Here is a 9,054-nt window from a genome sequence, read left to right on the forward strand (position 1 = left end):
ATACACAATGCAGAGACAGGATAGCCTATAATTCTGGCAGAGGGGACATATCTTGGCACAATCCTGTCCTGTGTGATCATGGAGAAAGAATTCACGTTTATTTCATGGGATTCTCTGTGTCACTGATTATTTAGCCCTGGCGCATGTATTTTTTCCTTGCCTGGACAGTTTTAAAGGAGAAGGGGGATAAAAATAATAACATAGAATAAAACAATGAAACTAGGATATATGTGATTTGTTTTTATGCTGTAGTCCCAAGCTCAATCAATAAAATAATCTACGCTGTTTGAACGTCCTAATTGAATCTCATCCACCACCTCTTTCCCTTTACATCACTAAAGTACTCAGATACAGGTTTATTGACAGAACTTTGGGCTGACAAGTGTTTCAGCAAGAAGTGTTAAGTTAGCTCTGGACTACAGCATGAAAACAAATCAGTTTATCACATAAAATATAATAAACCACAACTGCCCTTTACATATATTTTTTAGGTAATATTCTTTATTTTTTCCTGAGAACACAGTGCCTTCACGTATATCTTAGTTTCATTGTTTTATTCTATGTTATCAATTTTATCCCCCTTCTCCTTTCAAGACTATCCAGGCAAGGAAAAAATACATGCGACAGGGCTAAATAATCAGTGACACCAGTGGCGGGCCGTGCATTTCCCACCTAGGCCTTCAGTAGTGCTCCATCTGAATCAATCCAACCCTCAATAACTATTTTATGGCTATAAAACTTCTACTGCAGGTACAACTGCCACACACACACCAAAAGCATAAAAAATAACCTGATAAAATTTCAATATTATGTAGGGATATAGTAAAATTGTACTCACCAAAAATCCAGATTATTTAAACACAAAATCCATCCTTTCTATCATCAAGAAGATTTCAATCACTCTGTCGTGCAGAATCCGTGCGTTTCGCAGATAGAAAGTGTTCAGTGGCTGTGATAAGCTGGAAAAGGCTGCATGCAGGAAATGTTCTGGTATTCATGAAGCCTCTTGTGGTCCAGGAGGGAGACAAACATCAGTTTTTGTGATCTTGAAATCTGGTCTGTGTCTGGAAAATAATATTGTCGGTAGTGCGCGCGAGGATTTTGCGCTGCACCTCTTCGTGCGCTCGGAGCGCCCGCGGTGCGTTCTGGGACCTCGTAGATTTCCTCGTATCGGCTTCACTCGGCATAACACCGGCACATAACGCAGAACCAGAGCGAGCTGCTGCGTTACTCGCGTCTGTCGTCTCATCCACCGTAACACACACAAACAGGGCTTTAATAACTTCCCTTCTGATCTCCTCCGATCGCACTGATCAGGTTGTTTTGTCCACCAAACACGTCATTGACAGGTGGAAGAATAAATCTGTGTCAGTCTCCGTGATGACTTTCCTCTGTGGATCCAGCGCTTTCATCGCGCCCCCGAAATGAAGGTACCGCTAGTAGTTAGGACTCAAAGTGACGTTCAAATCCTACTCCCGGTTGTGACAGGCTTGCTAGCTTCAGAGTTGCCCGACTTTGCTTAAAAATGTCCAGCTTTTCTTGAAAAGTCCCTCTGGAAAATGGCTTTGGCAGTAAAGCTATTAAATCCACTCCATATATTTGCTGGTGCAGGTCGCTGAGTCGCTACAGATGCAGTTTGCTAGCTCTGCCTTGTACACTCTCCGACTATCCAATCAAAGCTCGTGAAAATGCTGACGTTTCCGTTCGCCTGCTAGAGGGCCTTGGTGTCGCCTACTCCAAATCTGATTGGTTGAAGCAACAGTTTGGTCGACAATTATTTTATGCTACAGGGCCCGCTGAACTGATTGTGAAGGCCTCCAGGCAGATTTCTTAGTTTAATTTTTTTATGAAAGCTGCAGGGTCTGTATGTTCTGTTTTAATGAAGAGCGGCCAGAAAGAGACAGAAACCTTCAAAATACTTTCAAAAACTCTGTTCCAATGTACACTCAACAAAAATATAAATGCAACACTTTTGTTTTTGCTCCCATTTTTCATGAGATGGACTTAAAGATCTAAAATTCATTCCAGAGACACAATATTACCATTCTCTCTAACATTGTTCACAAATCTCTCTAAATGTGTGATAGTGAGCACTTCTGCTTTGCTGCAATAACCCATCCCACCTCACAGGTGTGCCACATCAAGATGATGATCTGACATCATGATTAGTGCATAGGTGATCCTTAGACTGCCCATAATAAAAGGCCACCCTGAAATGTGCAGTTTTGTCTCACAGCAAAATGCCACAGATGTAAGAAGCATTGAGGGAGTGTGCAATTGGCATGCTGACAGCAGGAATGTCAACCAGATCTGTTGTTCCTGCATTCAATGTTCATTTCTCTACCATAAGCCGTCTCCAAAGGCATTTTAGAGAACGTGACAGTACATCCAACCGGCCTCACAACCGCAGACCACTTGTAACCACACCAGCCCAGGACCTCCACATCCAGCAGGTTCACCTCCAACATGGTCTGAGACCAGCCACTCAAACAGCTGCTGAAACAATTGGTTTGCATAACCAAACAATTTCTGCACAAACTGTCAGAAACCGTCCCAGAGAAGCTCAACTGCATGCCCATCGTCCTCATCGGGGTCTTAACCTGACTCCAGATCGTCGTTGAAACAGACTTGAGTGTGCAAATGCTCCCATTCGATGGCGTCTGGCGTGTTGAGGAGGTGTTCTCTTCACGGATGAATCTCGGTTTACACTGTTCAGGGCAGATGGTAGACAGTGTGTGTGGCGTCATGTGGGTGAGCGCTTTGCTGTTGTCAGTGTTGTGGATGGAGTGGCCCATGGTGGTGGTGGGGTTATGGCATGGGCAGGCATCCTCATGGACGAAGAACACAGGTCCATTTTATTGATGGCATTTTAAATGCACAGAGATACCGTGATGAGATCCTGAGGCCCATTGTTGTGTCATACATCCATGAACATCACCTCATGTTTCAGCAAGATAATGCACGGCCCCATGTTGCAAGGATCTGTACACAATTCTTGGAAGCTGAAAATGTCCCACTTCTTGCACGGCCAGCATAATCACCGGACCAACACATTCTCACTTCCGACACGTCACATATTGACGCATGGTTAAAGGACCCTCAGCGTCAAAACTTGAAGCTTTACCCTTCTCGTCAATATGTGCCGAGTTGGCTGGTCCAATTAGATCACGGCATCGGGTAACAGGACCCGCCCCCCAGCGGTGTTGGGTCAAAAATGTGAGGTGGGGAGGCAGATCCAATGAATCACGCCTCCACCAGCTACCAGGCTGCAGAGCGCGCCACTATACCTGGTCGTATCATGCAGGAAAGATCAGACTGTCATGATCACACAAATATAAGGAAATGAAGAGGATTTGTTCAACGTGTAAAGAAACTCACCGTTCAGAGGAAGGTGATGGAAGCATCTGCTGCTGGACCTCTTTGTTATCTACAGCTGTGAGATCAGAAACTCTGTTAGTCTGGATCTTCATCTGAACTGAAGCTTCAACTAACAAAAGACTCTGATGGAAACACATCTAAACAAGATACTTAAAATACACAGAAAAATAGTTTACAGGAGAAAAAAAAGGTTTACTTACAGGATGGTGGACGTTTGGCTAAAATGGAAAAAAAATGTATGACATCTTAAAAACATTTTTAAGCTTATTTGGACCAAAGATACTTGGAGATAAATGTTAGCCAGTGGCGGGCCATGCATTTCACACCTAGGCCTTCAGTAGTGCTCCATCTGAATCAACCCAACCCTCAATAACTATTTTATGGCTATAAAACTTCTACTGCAGGTACAACTGCGACACACATAAAAAAGCATAAAAAAATAACCTGATAAAATTGCAATAATATTTAGGTATATAGCAAAATTTTACTCACCAAAAATCCGGATTATTTGTACACAAAATCCATCCTTTCTATCCTCAAGAAGATTTCAATCACTCTGTCGTGCAGATTATCCGTGCGTTTTAGTTCCATCAAGAAGTCCTTTTCTATCGCCATGGAAGCTAATGCTGAAAGTCGAGCCTGCCCTGACGTATTTCTGGCATAAGTTTTAATTCGCTTCAGGGCTGAGAATGTCCGTTCAACAGAAGCAGTGGACACGGGGCTTGCTAGCTTCGGAGTTGCCCGACCCCGCTTAACAATGTCCAGCTTTTCTTGAAAAGTCCGTCTTGAAAACGGCTTTGACAGTAAGTCTGCAACCAAATCCATTTCTTCTCCTCCTTCAGCCATTGTGGATTGACAAACCAGCTATTAAATTCGATATATTTGCCTGTGCAGGTCGCTACAGATTCAGTTTACCAGGTCTGCCTAGTACACTCTCCGATTATCCAATCACAGCGCGTGAAAATCCTGACGTTTCCGTGGGCCAGCTAGCTGGCCTATCACGTGGTCTCCTCCAGATCTGATTGGTTGAAGCAACAGTTTGGTGGACCATTATTTTATGCTACAGGGCCCGCAAAACTGATTGTGAAGGCCTTCAGGCAGATTTCTTTGACCCTAGCAACAAATGGTGCTGCAATGTGATTGGTTAATGCTTAAATAGGAAAATACACGTCTGGAAGCAGCGCAACCAGGGAGACAGCAATGAAAGGACGAAGACAGAGCATTTGGAATTATAGAATACGTATTCACGGAAATAAATAATAATTAATATCAGTCTGTGATTCAGATATTTTTAGGCCAGCAGAGAAGGCCTTGCAGGCCCTGACGGCCCGCCACTGATGTTAGCAATAGGAAAAATATGGTTGTTGTGTTTTTTATATAAATAGATTAAAACTTTAAGTCAAAAAACTAAAATCAAAACAACAATAACTCACCATTCTTCTTCTTGTAAAGAATGAATGCAGACACAGCGAGAACAACAAGGATAACAGCAACGATGACACCAACAATGACCATCATCTGACCAAAGGACTCTGGATAGAAAATGCATGAACAGACAAAATCTATAATAGTGAAAAGAAATTCAAAGTATTAAAAAGAACACAAAACATTTACCATATTTTTGGAGAATAAGTAATTGGTTTTTGCATAACTTGGCGAGGGTGTGACTTATGCACAGGTGGGATTTTAATGTGACTAATGTTCTAATAATGTTCTGTTTGTATCATTTTGATGTGGAAAAACAACAGTGGACTGAACTTTATGTTGGTAAAATGAATCATTACTGTAACCGTGTGTTTCAGAATTTGCTATCAGCTGGAAGGTAGAAATGTTTCTCTGTTGTTCAGAGGATTGAATGTTCAGAGATGCTCAGAAGTGACACAGAGGATGAAAAATGCAAAGAATTTAGTGATTTAATGTCAAATAAAGACTTTAGTTGACTTGTTAGCATGTACTTAATTGCAATGGTTATCTGAACAATAGTTCATATGTCATGCTAATACTGCATGAGACAAACTGCATTTGTCTCATGTTTCATGAAGCTAAATAAGCATCAATGTGTTTCAGTCGTGAAGCGTGCTTATATTCAGTCAATTATTGCTTTCAGTTTTGTGATCATGACTTTTACCTTTTAAGATTAAATGTCTATTCTTGTTACCGTATTTTATTAAATAAATGTGTCCCAATAGTGAGACTTCTATATGATTCTTTCTTCTTTATTATGCATTTTTTTGGAATCTGTGACTTATATTCCAGTGAGACTAATAGTGCAGAAAATTTGGTAATTGTAAAAGAAAGACACTGTAGGAAAATCAAGAACAAAAAAATGTATAAATAAACTATTAAAATGCTGAGATATGTTTTGTGTTTTTTAAAGGTATTAAATGTATCAGAATATTTGTTTTTAAACTGAGCATTTCTGTTTTTGTGTATTTCTGTTTTTGTGTATTTGACAATGTTTTTGGCTTCTTTGTGGTTTAGTGTGCAGCATGCAGTTTTTAATTTAGAATATTGTCTGTTGGGCTGCACGGTGGCACAGTGGTTAGCGCTCTTGCCTCACAGCGAGAAGGCCCCGGTTCGAATCCCGGCTGGGACCTTTCTGTGTGGAGTTTGCATGTTCTCCCCGTGCATGCGTGGGTTTTCACCGGGGACTCCGGCTTCCTCCCACCATCCAAAAACATGCTTCATAGGTTAATTGGTGACTCTAAATTGCCCCTAGGTGTGAATGTGAGAGTGAATGGGTGTGTGATTGAGGCCCTGCGACAGACTGGCGACCTGTCCAGGGTGTACCCCGCCTTCGCCCTTCAGTAGCCGGGATTGGCTCCGGCGCTCCGCGACCCCGAATGGGATGAAGCGGTCAAGAAAATGGATGGATGGATGGATATTGTCTGTTGAACTTTTTATTTACTCTGTCAATGGTTAAGAAGTTTTCCACGAAAATTTGCAAACATTTTTTGTTTGAGATGTCATATTTTTCAAGCTTTAAATACAGAACATGTGATGCACGGCAAATTTCACAACAAATTTAGCTTGTTGTGAAATAGGTGCACAACAGCATGCAAAAATAAATGTATGAGAAATTACTGGATCATTATCAAAGTGTTGGAACAAAAATTTGATGGGATGGAAAAGCTTTATATCTGAAATATGAATAAAACGTTGACGATAGAAACAAATTGTCCACAAATAAGGAGTGTTTGAATGAAAATATTAACATTTATTCATATTAGTTTGTTGAGTCTGTTCCTAACCTCAACTCTCTCATTTATACACAGAAACTCTAGCTGCATCTATTTTTCATTCCTCTACTTTCTAAAGCAAGCTGCCACCTGTCTAAATCTTTCTCTGCCTGCTCACTGCTCTCAGTACAGATGTGTTATCTTGAAACATCATTCTCCACAGAGATTACTGTCTAACAGTCTGTTCATCACCATGGAAGCAAGACGGGCTTAAACCTGATCCCTGGTGCACTCCTACCTCCACCTTGAACTCCTCTGTCACACCTGCATCACATCTTTCCACTGTCTTACAGCTCTCATAAAATGTTCTCAACAACTCCAACGTTCTTCTCTGCCACTTCAGACCTAATAAAACAAACCCACAGCTCCTCTCTCTGTATCCCGTCATTGACTTTCTGTTTTCTGTTCTGCATGGTGCACAATGAAAATGTTGTTGACCTTGATGATCCGGTTTCAAGGAGGAACTTGGTAGTTTCATGTGAACTTTCTGTTCTCAGAGAGTGAGGATAGCAGCAATAATTAAGTTTTCAATAGAGTTCTGCTTTTCTGACAAAATGTCAGTAATTCAACATTATATATATGATTCTTTCTTTGACTACAAATGTGTTTGTGTAGAAAAATAAATGACAAAATGTAGGATTAAAATACATTTTATTTAGGAAAATGGTTACAAAGAAAGACTAGACATTTCTTTTCAAGCACAGAGGGATTACATACCAACGTATAAATGTGGGCTGTCTAAACATAATAAGACCCTTGTTTTCACAAAAAATAAAAGAAAATTTATGAAAGTACAAAAAATGATGGACAAGACTCAAAACCATTAAGCTTGAGTTTCTTTGGAAACACGGACTTATAGCAGAAACAAGTACCTGTTACAGAATATAGAACTTTGATTTAGCAGATGTAGAAAAATAAACGTATTTTAAACGTATGTTAAGAAAACTGTTTTTGATTGAATAAAACTCAAATATATTCAATTATTTTAACTGAGAAGAACTGGATCCAGCTTAGTTTATCAATCGTCTTGTCTGCAGTTAATATATTTTAAGCCGCCAATGAATCCATGTAATAAAGTACACGTCTTTTAGATGAGTAGATCACAGTAATGTTTACAAAGCCTGCAGGATTTTTTTAACGAGTGAGATCATTTAATTTCTCAGCTTTCACAGATGTTTCAGAAAGTATTTACAGAGAAAAAAAAAAGTCTGTTGTTTTGCTTCTTAATTTGTTGCAGATTTGATTAAAAACCTGTAAAGACAGAAAAATGAAAAATTAGATCAAATCCATTTCTGTTTCCTAAAGCAGCTTTATTTTGATGAGTGTAGCAGAGAAACAGTTGCACTGATGAGAGTATAATGAAGGAGAGATCAGACTATCATGATCACACAAATACAAAGAAATGAAAACGAAATTAAGCAGATTTGTTCAACATATAAATAAACTCACCGTTCAGATGAGAGTTAATCTCTTAAAGTGATGGAAGCATCTGCTGCTGGACCTCTTTGTTATCTACAGCTGTGAGATCAGAAACTCTGTTAGTCTGGATCTTCGTCTGATCTGAAGCTTCAACATGAAACTGATTGAACCACCTCTAAACAAGACACTTTAAATACAAAGAAAAATAGTTTACAGTACAAAAAAAGGTTTACTTACGGGATGGTGGACGTTTAGCTAAAATGGAAAAAAATGGAAAAAATTATTTCATCTTTTAGTAAATAAAATTTTTAAACTGGATCTGGAACTGAGATAAGTGGATATAAATGTTAGCTATAAGGAAAATATCTTTGTTACAAATGCTTTTTTATACAAAAAAATAGATTAATACTTTAAGTCAATATCTAAACTCAAAACAACAATAACTCACCATTCTTCTTCTTGTAAAGAATGAATGCAGACACAGCGAGAACAACAAGGATAACAGCAGTGATGACACCAACAATGACCATCATCTGACCAAAGGACTCTGGGTAGAAAAAACATGAACAGAAAAAACATAGGTCATACTACAAATTCTACTGTGAAGATGAAGTTTAATCCTATAAATGTATTAAATTCAGTATCTTTAATCTCTTTAATCTAGTCACTCAAACATCACAGATTGTTGATTCAAACTTGAGAACTTGTTGAAAACAGCAACAATCAAAGAAGCAGAACAGAAGAAAACATTCTGAACTGGAAAACACTAAAAACCAAAATTTAAATCTTCTAGAAGATAGAAAGACAAAGAGGTTTATTCTGAATTCCTTGAGCTGTAATCAATGATACCTTCATTGGTCCTGATCTTTGTTTTCTCCAGTTTAGTGATTTGGTCTTTGACTCCAGAGAGCTGAAACACACATTCATATTTCTGCATTTCTTCTCCTGATGGAAGTTGGAGATCAACGCTCATCTGGAAAGTTCCATCATTGTTGGGGAGGATCTGTCCTTTCTCCAC

General features: G+C 39.3%; 1 protein-coding gene across 1 annotated transcript in view; it reads right to left on the minus strand.

Annotated features, from left to right (window-relative positions):
* The window catches only part of LOC112140150 (major histocompatibility complex class I-related gene protein), a 23,475-nt gene that overhangs the window by 10,586 nt on the left and 3,835 nt on the right, over positions 1–9,054 (minus strand). The gene's annotated exons all lie outside the window — the stretch shown is intronic.

The sequence above is a fragment of the Oryzias melastigma genome, unplaced genomic scaffold (genome assembly GCF_002922805.2).
Source record: "Oryzias melastigma strain HK-1 unplaced genomic scaffold, ASM292280v2 sc00352, whole genome shotgun sequence".
Taxonomy (NCBI): Eukaryota; Metazoa; Chordata; class Actinopteri; order Beloniformes; family Adrianichthyidae; genus Oryzias; species Oryzias melastigma.